This window comes from Trachemys scripta, chromosome 15 (assembly GCF_013100865.1).
Source record: "Trachemys scripta elegans isolate TJP31775 chromosome 15, CAS_Tse_1.0, whole genome shotgun sequence".
Lineage (NCBI taxonomy): Eukaryota > Metazoa > Chordata > Testudines > Emydidae > Trachemys > Trachemys scripta.
This window is the reverse complement of record NC_048312.1, coordinates 12,672,812-12,686,492: the sequence shown is the minus strand read 5'-3', so window position 1 is coordinate 12,686,492 and position 13,681 is coordinate 12,672,812. Positions and strand designations below refer to the sequence as shown.

Sequence of the window (13,681 nt, the reverse complement as noted above, 5' to 3'; positions counted from 1 at the left end):
ATATTTCCAAGAAAGGTTTAACACCCCTCGCCCCCCATAATGGACATTTAAGCCATAACATGCCCATGGGGAAGTTTACTCCTAACCTCAGGCAGCTAGTTTTGTTGGATTAAGCCTTGAACCACAAACGTGTATATATCCCTTATATATTTTTATCCCAATGAATGCTGCTGAGGATATTTGCATTATTCAAAGAAAGGGCTAATCCTTTTTTGATTCCTACTTGGGTCCTTGTCTCAATATTGTAAGAACCTAAGAACATTATAACGGCCATACGGAGTCAGACCAAAGGTCCATCAAGCCCAGTATCCTGTCCTCTGAGAGTGACCAATAGCAGGTGCCCCAAAGGGAATGAACAGACAGGTTATCATCAAGTGATCCATGCCCTGTCACCCAATCCCAGCTCTGGCAAACAGAGGCTAGGGGCACCATTTCTGCCACTATCTTGTGGCTTTGAGTTCCACTGGGTGATTACATGTTGTGTTACCAGTTTTAAATGTGTCACCTTTTAATTTCATTGTGTTCCCCCTTATTTTCCTATTATGAGAAAAGATGAACAAAAAGATACATGTGACCTTTTCTATACCACTCTTATTTTATATGCCTCTGCTACGTCCCTTCTTAGTTATCAGCTGTCTAAACTAAATAGTTCCAATCTTTAAAATCTCACCTGATGTGGTAATCTTTCTAGGCCCGTAATAATTGTCATTGTCCTCTCTGGACAGCTTCTTTTTCAGTTATATCCTTTTTGAGACGGGTTGCCTAGAACTTGACATGCTAGTTAAAGTGATGGTATAATATGGCCCATTGAGAAGCTATTTTCTCAGGATTTTCCAGTTGGCTGAAATTGAAAAGTAACTTTGTGCGAAAGCTTGGTCTGTTGAGATTTCCTCATTGATTTCTTCTCTGTTAAAAGATTTAGGCACCACAGTTCAGACCAGGGGATTGTGAATTGCAGCACACACTAGTGTGCTGCACTGTAACTCTCCCTTGTGGCCATTGTGGGTGCAAACTAAAAGGTACCTACTTCGCATTAACATGGTCCTGTTTAAAGAGGACTAAATGAATGTGAACTAAGGACCATTGGTTCATGCCTGCAACATCCACACTGAGGAGTTCCAGCACAGCCATTTGCACCCCCAGAGTCTGAACTGTGGGGCCATGTAGACAAGCCCTGTCAGACAGACTTCCAAACTTTTGGCTGCTTTATCCAAACTGGACTTGTTGAACTTCAGCTATCACCCCCCCAAAAGAACCCCGCACTACCCATTTCAGCATTTGTAACCTAAAAAGAATTTAAAATCAAAATCTCCTTTTTAATTATAAAGTAAACAAGTGCCAGACCTATTAACTAGAGCTGGGTGAACCAGTTCAGATGGTTTATGAACTTGTCCATCTGTTTGCACACAGCTCAAAATGAACTATCCTAAACTTTTGGGGTTTTAACCAGTTTGATCCTCCATCCATGCTGTGATTTGCTCATCACTTGTATCAGCGATAAGGCTTATCTGAGACTATATGAGCCAGCCATTCTAGAAACCTGCCATAGTTTCTTTTACAGTCAAAGTCTGAAATAGTTACACAAATGAGATGGTGTCCCTGATGTTCTGCTCCCAATTTCTGTTTCCTATTTAAGCGATATAAATATTTCATGCTGAAACTTTCTTAGTTCATTTTTAATGTTATGAAAGCTGAATACAGATTAAAAGAATCAAGAGGATAACTTTTATTGTTAAATATTTAACGGAAATGCTTAATGTTTAAATACTTACGTTCTTCTGATTGTTAAACTATTTAAATAGGATGGAAACTGTTTACTGAAGGTGTCACAAATGATATCAGTTTTCAACCAGAATTTCAGAAAAACAAGTGTAACTAAATATCTTGGGCCTGATTCTCCACTACCTTAACCTTATGTCGTCATTTAGGCTTCAGTTCAGCAAAACATGTAAGCCTGTGTTTAAGTCAAAGGCCCAAGTCAAATATTGAAAAGTATTGTTCATCTTAAAGCCAATGGGTCTTAAGCACATACTTCAAATTTGGCACATGCTTAAGTGCTTTGCTGTATTGGAGTCTTGCATCTGTGCAAAATGAGTATAACATCAGAATTCACCACTCATTTTGGTGTTAGCATTTTATACCCTCTTTATGTATATGTAAAAGACCATCCAAGGTGCAAGGCAATGGAGAATCAGGGTCTTTTAAAAAAAATTTGGTGACTAGTACTTTAAAGTGTGAAACTTGCACACTTTAGAAATGGGTAAAATGGGTGCTAGTCTCCTTTTAAATAGGTTTTCCTCCATGTACTTGTCTATAGCCTCTATCATTCAGAAAGATTCCTTTGTGGTAGGATCATCTTACTTCTTCTAAGAACTTTATATTTTCCCAATTAGAGAGAGATTTGCCACTGTGTATTTGATGCCACTTCATTTTCAGCCTGATCCTGCCTTCCCAGCAAAACTAAAACTACCAGTGAACTCAAGCAACAGCTTTTATTTTCCGAACAAAATCCAGACAGAGCCCAGCGTTTCCACCCTACTTCTTGTAAGTACCTTTTACATCATACATTAATAAATGCAGTTTCCGCCCAAGAGCAAAAGATTTCAGTAGCTATATAGAAAGAGATAATAGGGTGAATTTGGCTTATTTGAATTTGGCTTAATTATGGCTTTAAGTTTTCCTCACTGTGAAAGAATTATCCAATGTTGAAAAGCATTTTATTACTTAGGTTCTCATTTTGTTTATCATTTATGTTTATTATTTACTAGGCGTGCTAAAATTAAAACATTTGGACTAAACTTCTCAACAAGAGAGCAAAAATGGTGACTTTTTAGTGGAAAGTTATCTTATGCATTTAATCTTTTGAAACCAATCACCGTTATACAACCTTTTCTTTTTCTTGTGTCATTTTAGTAGGCCGTGATATTTCAGACAAGAAACAAATATGTAATCAGAAACATAGAGGTACCAAATGTTGGTCATTTCATCAGTAGAATGGCTACTTTAGTTAAGCTTAACTTAATCATAACCACTCCTAAGAATAGACACTGCTTTTGTGCCTGTACCTATAGAGTGCACATCTATGGTTTGAGGATACAGTTAAAATCCAGTACTTTCCCTCAGCCACCATCTTCAGATTCTTATCATCCTGCAGTCTCTGCCATCTCTATCCATTATTCTATTTATCCCTGCTGCAATGAAATAGGTTCAGGAACAACTTTGAAATTATTGCATCCCTTAATCATCTCTCTTCTTAATCCGAAATAAGTAAAGCAACCTTGGTCCTAATTTTCTTATCATCTAAACAAAGGACAAATCTTTCCTCTTTTTCTTCCAGAGTTCTTCAAATAAGCTACATCTGTTATGAAACTATTATGACTGACCAGAGGACAGTCATTAAAAATACATGGCACATTACAATGCATCATTTATACTTAATATGTGCAGTAGAGTGATCACTTAAATATCTTACTTTGCCACATTTGCCCCATTTACCTACTGCAGTTACTTATCAAGTGTTTCCTCTTGGAACCACATTATGAAAGCAAAGCTTACTCTCTCTCCATCCCTTCACCCCACACCACTAATAAACCATTTGGCAGATGTTTCAGTATCCCCTTTTCTCTTTTTAGTTTAATCTTCACTTTCTGATTTCCCTCATTAAATCTCCTCTCAAGGCATTTCAAAATGTTGCTGTGTATTTTTAAGCAAACTTTAACATCTGGTAGAATTACCACTGTGCTTTCTAGTGAAATGTTCAGAAGGTTTGGACACAAAACTTATTTATGACTGTGGGTATGAGGTCCTTCCAGTCTGCTTTGTATAATATTCTTCAAAGACTCGTTATTAAAAAAAAACAGCAGTACAAAATTAGGACTTTATAATAAAATTATCTTTGATCTGGTTGACCACTGAAATGCTTCCGTAATTAAGGATTAATATTCATTATTGTGCAATGTACAAAGCATTCGGTAGCTCGCTCTTGAGCTTACTTATAAGCAGAGGTCAGTTTGATCTACTTCACTGTGGTATTCTAGATCACTTGTCTAGAAGTCCTATATTTCTGCAGAGAGTTTCTAGTCCTTCTGTTCATAAAGAAAGCCCTCCAAATATGTCCTAGTGCAGCACTTGTTTTCAGGCTGCATATAGACTGGTACCATATAGAATGGTTTTAAGTAAAGTGTGAAAAGTGTAATTTGTCTTAGCGTTAAACTAGAAGCCATAAAGTAACCAGTGATACCTTCAGCAAAAAACATCCAAGTCTTGAAATTGAGCAGGAACTTGAAACTGGTACCATCACTTTCTGTCTCTAATTTTTGACCCTGGTTAAACACTTGAAAACTACAAAGACAGGTTGTTTTTGCAAACACCAAAACCATGACAACTACTGCCATTTTATAATAGAAGTAAACACAAAAGGATTGCAGAAATAGTCCAATCAAAAGTTAATTTTCAAAGTTGAATGGCTATTCAAGAAAAATCTTTTCATCTTTCCCCAGCTGGTTGCGTCATTGTCTGACTAAGTGTTTGTACAGCAGCTAGCATAATGGAGCCCTCATCTTGACTGGGGCTTTTGGATACTAGCAACAGAACTATCAATACATAATAATAAGCAGCAGTAAACAGATTTGCTGTAACCTTGTAGGTCTCTCAGATTATAACTAATGGGATCATATGATACAGAGATAAAGGAACTACCATACTGGATCAGACTAGGGGTCCCTCTATTCCAGTTTTTTTTTGTCTCTGTTAGACAGCTGCTTTAGGGATAGGTGCAAAAAACCCTGCAGTAGGCAAGTGTCACAAAATGATTGCTAACCATGTATCTTTCCATTACAAGTGCTAGTCTGAACAAATGTGTTCACAAAACAACAGATGGTCTTTGTGGTATAGAAATAACTGTTGGAGCCTGTAAATACAATACACAAAGCCTGCCTTTCTTGTTTACACTGTACCAGTGCCTACTGGCCAGTAGAGATGGAACAGATCCCTGTCAAGTTATTTCCCCTGTCAGCCTTGATTTTTATAGCCATATCACTTTCCGTTATAAAAATCCCATAAAGACTTGTTATAGTATAGCATGTCTCCGTATAATTTAAAAGCAGAGCCTTTGCAGCTCTAGTAGGAAAGGAGCATGCAGCATGCCGCAGTGCAAAAATACAAATGTTGCTATCACAATGCAAGGAGAGTACGTAGCTGATGGTTCATTATCTGTTCAAGAGTCACATCATAAGGTATTGTCCTTCCATCCCATGGATGACATCCTTCTTCCGAGCTCTCCTAACTAAAGTGTTGACAGGTCAATCATTTATCAGTTAGGCCAGTAGCTTGTCCATAGACGTGGTCTGAAAAAGGAAGAATATGGAATGACTGTCCTATGACAGCAATATATTACAGTCCCCCTTCGGCCAAGCACCTAAGTACTTAAATCCAATTGACCACTAGGTGCTACCTCAATATTAATAGTAAGAAAATACCATGTGACTTAGATGTCTCCTACAGCAGAAGCTGCTGCAATGTTTTGGGCCCTTCAGCAGCCTCCATGGGGATGTCATGGCATCAGACTTGCTACAAAGCGGTGGATCTATAAAGCCATGGTTATACCAACTCCATGGACAGCAGTGAAAAATGGGCACTGAGGAAGGGTGAAGAGCAGCAGATGGACATTTTTGATTCTCATCATCTTTGTCAGTTGCTCCATGTTAAGTGGCAGGACAGGATCAGCAAATGAGGATGTTCACGGCCAAGCCCAGCAATCACCTCCATCAGAACTGGTTTGGTTTCAGGGGCTTTCTTGGTACAGATGTATTAGAATGGAGGACCAACGAATCCCAAAGCTCATTTACCAAGGATGCTGCTGCATGGCTGGCAATCACGTGAGCACCAAAGCTTCAGTGGTGAGATAAGATCGCCAGTGACTGACATAAACTGAATACCCATCCAGACCGCTTAAGGATCTAGCTAGAGATCAATCTGGGTGGTGCTTGATCTGCAAGGAGGCTGAGTCCCTTTGGGATTTGCCATGAAGATAATCAGATGATCAATCAGACAGTATGAATAATTCTAGCAAATAGCCAAACTGAGCCTCCCATACTCTGAAAATTATTCATCCAAATTAGCATGCATAAAATTCACCCCATGCACAGGCCCAGCACGGGGTTTATGCACTCCTTAAATTTCTATTAAAGCCATTTTTGGTGAACTTAGGTGGTGCGTATAGACCATGCCCTAGCGCTCTGCACAGGGACAAATTTCACCCAAGTGAACACTTACAAATTACAAATACATGTGAAGGCAATCCAGATTGCTTAGAGAACCATTTACAAATCCCAAAGGGGTTACATTTCTCATGGAGAGTATCATGATAAATGGTGTGGCCAACTCCGTATATAATCTGTTCACCAAATATAAAATTATCTCTATTTGTCATGAGAGGCTGAAAAATAGTGACAAGAATTCAATTCAGCTATTTGCCCGACTAAAACAAATTGACGATTCCAGTTGTGAGACATAATTAATCAACTAGTAGGACTTCAAGAGTAGATATTTCTAGAAGGTAGAAATGGTAGAAGGTCAGCCCTGTTGGAAAAATACATTCTGTGTCTTGTTGCATGGATGATATTCCCCTCAAACGATGCTTTGTTAGAAAAGATTAAAGGCCCAGAGGCTGCAGGGTTTTTTTGTGTTCCGCCTTGGGGGGAAAAGTAGATTAAAACAATACTGTGATAGGTTGCATACGGCAGGTTGAGTGGTGTTGTATTGATTTTATTTCCACATTATCAAGATGAAAAGATATTAGCTTTGTCAGTTCTGCTTCTTTATCCCAGTCAGAATGAAGCAATTCATCTACTGACAGGCTTACAGAGAATTGTAAAGTCTCTACCCAAAATAGAGCAAGTCGTAGAAACTCAGCCACTGTGCATAAGCTGGGTTTACATGTGGCATGAAGGAAAGAATGGATAATACTCTTGGGGGAAAGTATTGTCAATCATACTGTACATACAGTGGTACAATGCACTATTTTTTGAGTGACTGTGACCTAGTGTGTACTATTTTGATAAAAATATATATTCATGGTTAACCAAATTTCACTAGTGCAGTGGATATGTATTATAAAGCAGACAATTTATGGCTCCACACCACACATTCTGATCACTAATATTTATTGTTGTACACAGACAGCATATTTGGCAATGCACAGGAGACAGTGAATGGGTTTTAAAGTAAGGCACGTGCTTAAGCACTATGTTTTGAATCTGGGCCTAAATCCATAGCAACTCCATTAAAGCTGATGCAGGTACATGAGCCTAAAACAAGGGTGAGAGGAGACCCATGCCCCATATGCTGTTTAACTTTAATTATTGCTTTTTGACTCTTTTGCTTGTTATGTTCTACTCAAACCTAACAAAGAAGCTACTCTGACCCAGAAGAAATTGTTTCATCATTTTAAAAAATAATCGGTTTAAGGAATACATTTTGCCAGTTATCAGCTCTGTTTTCAATTCTCAAGCTACATATTTGTTATAACCCTCTCGTCCGTAAACTTACCTTCATGGATAATTCATTCCCATCAGGTAGGGGTTTTATTCCCTTAGACAGTCTTAAAATGATCTTTCTGGAAAAACAAGGAAAATGAAAATGGGTTGATGGTTAACATTTGGATTTTCGAAAGTGCTTCCGTGACTTAGGAGCTGGAGTCCTATTGAAAGTCAAAGGAACATCTGCTCCCATATCACTTAGGTGCTTTTGAAAATCCCACCTTTAGCTCCTGACTCAGCAAAGCAGAATTTAAGTGCATGCTTGACTTTAGGCATATGCTTAAATCCATTCATGCTTAAGTGTTTTGCTGAGTCAGTGTTTTGCTGAGGATCTTCCCCAAGAAATGCTATTCTCATCAGAAGAGTATTTCTGGCATGTACCAGTGCTGAGACTCTTACAAGGAAATCTGTATTCCTAAGATCTCCAGTACTGAGTGGTAAAATCAGGAAGTTGAGATAATATTTGATTACGCATCCTGTGCTTTGGGTCCCAATTCTAACTGAATCTGGACTTCAGAACTTTTGGGATTCATCCATCTCTGCAGTAGAACATGTCAGAAAGACAAAAACCCATTCAAGTATATGTGATGTTGACTTACAACTAGAAAGGCTTCTGGGGACACTTGAGAGATCCAGATAACTGGAAGCTTTTCAGTGTTGTTTGTAGTAATAAGTAATAATGGTCATTTTTATATTGAAATGAGATGATTGATGCCTTTGACTAGTAATGAAAAATGAAGACTAGAAAATATGAAATCAATTACTTTTGCTACTGTTGTGTTAAATGTGATGCCATCAGAAAGGATGCTTTGCATTCATAATGCATCCAAGCTCTCCTCTCAGAAGAACCTCAATTATTTTAGCTGTATGTTCTACACCTTTGCTTTTCAAAAGCTAAAATTTTTGATTGCAGTAATAGTGCAATTTACTATAAACCTCTTGTTCATTCTAGGCTATAATTTGTCAGCATCAATATGTATTAATTCTTTGAAGGTCATACATTTCAATAATACTTACAGCTTATGCATAGTGTACAAATTACTTTAATCAGAGATGTGTGAAGCAAGTGCATAGAGCACTGAATACAGTTTCATCTATTGTCTTTCTCTTTTCACTTTTCTATTTTTTAAATAAATGCATCAGGAACAATGAAATTGTTTTGTGTACTGTGGACTACAAAAAAGAGAGATACTGTCTCTGGAGACAACTATTGATTCATTCCCATAGTACGGTGATAATAATCAGAAGGCTAAAATCAAATAGTGGTGTCAACCTCCCATGAAAATATGGTTCTGTATGTGAGTCCTTCAGAGTTTTTGGAATGCAAACTGTATACAAGGCTCTGTATCATTCTGACATACAGTTCATTTGGCATATTCTAGCTTCTGCTCTGCAATTGATTTCTGAAGGGTTTAGAATACAACCCAAGGAGCTGAATTTCTCTGCCATGCTTCACACTCACTGGAAGAACAGTAGAGAGTGACCTTGTTAGCTGACTTTTGAAAGAGGTCTGTCATGCTTTTAAGCGATGCTTAATAATAATTAAACTTACCTGAACTGTAATTAATAAAATGTCACATCTCATTCACTTATTTCAATATCTTGTATCTAACATGCTCTTGTGCAGTGTTAATGGCTGGAGGCACTTAATTTATAGCTTCTTTGATTTAAATAGGAAGGGGCTGTTGGCAGGGCGTTAGGGCCTTAGAATTTACTGCACTATTCCTTTAATCAACCAGACCTGGGACTTGTTAACTTTCCAGATATGCTAAAAAGCTCATCTTTTTTTTTCTCCCCCCACATGGGGATTGGGTGAGATGCTGTTTTTGTGCGTGGTGAAGTTGTAGTCCCTAGGAGTGACTATGAAGATCATGACATAGTTATTTCATACCATTTAAACGACAAAGAAATGTCTGCACTGATTTTTGTACTAACCTTTAGATTAAAAATAACTAGGCTAGTGAATTTAATGTATCTTGATCCATGTTATCAAAGTAATTTCAATTTTTTTTAATTCTCACATATTGCTACCCTCAGATCTATTACTCAGATGCTGTTATATTAAGTACTAGTGTGGCAGTATACAATTACTATGCAATCAACCAAAGCATGGCTGTGCTCCAACATTATGAATGTTGTACCTAATACCTTGTATTAAGGGCCAAATTCTGGCATTCTTTCAGCACATGACAATTGTGAGTCTGTGTTCTACCAGCCTTGGTCCCAAGTATGGTATTGTGGGCCAGCCTTGCCCCATGTACAATACCCCTGTGCAGATTACTCCTGATAGGAGCAGGTGGAAACTAAATAGAGTAGTGGTACATGGGCTTTGATCAATGGATGCATGTCTTAAAACGTGCAGACCTCCAGTCTGTCCCAGAATGTCCTTCTGCAGCTTCATTTGCAGAACACCTGTGGAAGGGCTGCATAACCACTCATTGGGTCCAACACTTTTCCCCTGTTGTGTTTTGTTTTGCAATGTCTGGATGTAGTAAGACCTACAGCATTAACATTTTAAATGCCTTCCACCACTTCCCCCAGGTTTCCCCCTTACGCCAGCTTTACACATATGCAATTTGCAGCCAGAATCTGGCTCATGGTGTTTCTGTGTTATCTTGTGAAACTTTCTGTCCTAACCGGCCCAGGAGTGTAGTGATCATGAGAGCAATCAAATAGAAAACCATAGGAGGCATCGCTCTCAAAGGGAAAATCTTCTGGATTTAATTAGCAGCCCTGTATCAGAATTAGTTAAGATCAGGCTTTCTCAAACATGCTGAGGACTCGATACTCCCCTACTTCTGATTAGATCCCCACTGTTCTCAACAGCATCTAGCATACTGAGCTAGAGAAACTCACAGCACTTTGCTATTAATCACTAACGTGGTCTGTAGTTCCACAAATCAAACTCTCTCTTAAGAGCACGAGGCTATGCACATGTACCCCTTAGTATTAGAAATCATCAGAGTGGCTATGTTATTCATTAACTGAACTAGTTTAAATTCAGTCACCATCATTTATGTAATGTCTTACATTGGCCACTGTACTTAAATCTTACTAAATCAGACCTATTTACTTCACTATGTTACATTGGTGGGTGAGGTAAGTAGGGGTATTGCCAGCAGATCGAGGAACGTGATCGTTCCCTTTTATTCGACATTGGTGAGGCCTCATCTAGAATACTGTGTCCAGTTTTGGGCCCCACACTACAAGAAGGATGTGGAAAAATTGGAAAGAGTACAGCGGAGGGCAACAAAAATGATTAGGGGTCTGGAGCACATGACTTATGAGGAGAGGCTGAGGGAACTGGGATTGTTTAGTCTCCAGAAGAGAAGAATGAGGGGGGATTTGATAGCAGCCTTCAACTACCTGAAGGGGGGTTCCAAAGAGGATGGAGCTCTGTTCGGTGGCAGATGACAGAACAAGGAGTAATGGTCTCAAGTTGCAGGGGGGAGGTCCAGGTTGGATATTAGGAAACACTATTTCACTAGGAAGGTGGTGAAGCACTGGAATGCGTTACCTAGGGAGGTGGTGGAGTCTCCTTCCTTGGAGGTTTTTAAGGTCCGGCTTGATAAAGCCCTGGATGGAATGATTTAGTTGGGAATTGGTCCTGCTTTGAGCAGGGGGTTGGACTAGATGACCTCTTGAGGTCCCTTCCAACCCTGATATTCTGTGATTCTATGATCTATGATAGGAATACCCACACTGGATCAGACCAGTAGACATTTCGGAGAAAGCTACTATAGAAGTTCTGGATTTAAACCCTTTTCCTAGTTATCTAAACAACTCACAGGACCCCTTTTTTACACCTTCCTACATAATTGGTACCAACATATACCATGACCGCTCCTCCCACTCCTTTAGAGGTCTTGTGAGATCCACAACGTGATGTTTTGGGGATCACCCAGACCAGTAAGGGGTTCTGTCACCACCTGCCTTGTAACGTTGGGTGCCTTTATGCTCTGCATCTTTGGTTCAGAGCTCTGACATGAGTAGTCTGCTCACAAATACAAGGTCTCACCCTGACTTCCACCAGCCTCATTATTCCTTGTACGGGGACACCAACAGCTCTTCCAGTTCCAGGTCGCCCCAAATCCACCCCTCCAAGTTCTTAACTACCAGGCACTCTGACTTTTCCCCTCTGATTCATCACCAGGAAGGCATGACACCAACCCTGCAGACATCAGCTGGCTTTGGCACATACACCTCATACCATTTGCACACCAGAGACCTATTTGGGGTAAATAAACAAAAAGGTTTGTTTAATAGAAAAATCACAGATTCAAAGATGAAATAGCACTGAAAGCAAACATATACAAGTTACACAGAAAATAAACATAAAGATGCCACCCCATGCTTTATACTTTAAAATTAGATTAAAATCCCTTTTTTTAACACAAGTTTACCTATAGCTTTTGAACAGTTTCCCAGCTATAATAGAGGAGATGCAGGATTTTCAAAGACAGCACCTGCCAAATGACTCTTCCTTCCAAAGACCTTACTCAGCATATTTTTATGCACAATAAAGTATACAACTAGTTGATTCAGTTGCTTATTCTTTGGGGTACAGACCTGCTGTTCTCTGCTGAGGGTGTCTGGACTCTCTGACTGTCACATACAACCTTCCTATGTTGCTGGAAAATCACCAAACAGTTGTACACAGACTCAGTGTTGGACTAACAGGGGAAAGGGCAACTCTGTCCAGGAAGGAGAATGTAATTAGAGAGAATTTGCATTGGCAAGTGTGTGAATGTAGTGGCCCTTGCTAGGTTGGGTACATAAATGCCCAGCTAAATCCCTGACCTAGGTCCTGCCCTATCACAAATTTTTATAGCATCGATCGCATGGGAGTTGGATAGTGGCTACTCTAGAGATTGAGGCAGGGAGCCAGACAATGGCAGAAAACCTCCAATAACATTATGACGACGCTGTTATTAAACGCTAATATAGATATTTTCTGTCAAATCTTGGCTGATCTTAACATAAAATGAGAAATACAGCTGGGAGAGCTTTGCTGTTAAATCGATCAGCATCAAAGTGGGAAGAAGATGCATTTATTTTACTTTGACTTTATTCTCTCATTTTCCTAAGTGGTCAGTGCCCTATAATGGCAGAACCGTTGCTGAATTTTATTGAAGTCTTCAACACAGAACCAACATAATAGCAGCAGGATAGGCTGTGTTGTTTCCTGACTTGTGTGCAAATGATTGCTGCTCTCAGAATTTGGATAGCTGGTGATGCATACAGAAGTAAAAATATACCTTGATTTTCAAGACAACAAATGGAGCTTGCAGTAGAAAATTTGTTTGTCAGATAGACAAATCTGTCTGTTAGACAGCACTCCTTGTCAGATACAAAAATGTTTCTTAGACATGTAAGCAAAATGGTTTTTATATGAAATTCTCAGAGAGAAAATAAAATATAGAACCCTATAGGGTAATTCTTTCCAATCCCATTCTTTAATCAGAAATACTGGAAGGGCATGAAATATGTGTAACAAGAGAAGAAAAGGGGAAAAGTTGATCTCTTTGCATTTCAACCTGATTTAGAACCACTGTTCTGAATTTTCTGCATTTTACCAATATTTAATTCAAAAGAGCCCCCTTTTCTATCACATGGCCAAAGTGAATTACTATGTTGCCAACAGAGCTAGATGCAAAATACCTTCAGCAGTTATTCATTTTAATTTTTAAGTCAATTCATTGTGGGCGTATTCCTTCCGGTTTTCTTTCCACTTCTGAACATTTCATTCTTACTGACACAGATGATTGTGGAATTTGAATTTTAAAGATCCATATGCAAATATTCAGAGAAACTGTATTTTAGGCTCCAATTCGCAAGCCCTTGTGCACATACTTAACTTTATACATCTGTGTAGTCCCAATGAAGTCAATGTGACTACTCACAGGAGTAAAGTTACACAAGTGTTTGCAGGATCTGGGTCTTAAATTTGTACATACACACATTCACCCCCAGAATGCTTACTTGTCCATTGGACCTAATCCTGAGCTAGTTGAAGTCAACGGAAAGACTTTAATAGACCTCAATTGATGATGAATCTAATAAGTACAGCTTGAAGGGAAAACACAAATAAAATAAAATCCTTGCAGAGAACTATTTATAAACAATTCATAGACAGAATTTTT

At 38.8% G+C, this 13,681-nt stretch overlaps 1 long non-coding RNA gene across 1 annotated transcript; it reads right to left on the bottom strand.

Moving 5' to 3' along the window:
- Positions 1 to 1,268: 1,268 nt before the first annotated feature.
- On the bottom strand, positions 1,269 to 12,210 carry LOC117887871. The gene is made up of 4 exons (XR_004648222.1): positions 12,108 to 12,210; positions 11,557 to 11,766; positions 7,549 to 7,615; positions 1,269 to 5,345 (listed from the first exon to the last, which is right to left on the bottom strand). It is a non-coding gene; the product is annotated as an uncharacterized LOC117887871 (long non-coding RNA).
- Positions 12,211 to 13,681: the final 1,471 nt, after the last annotated feature.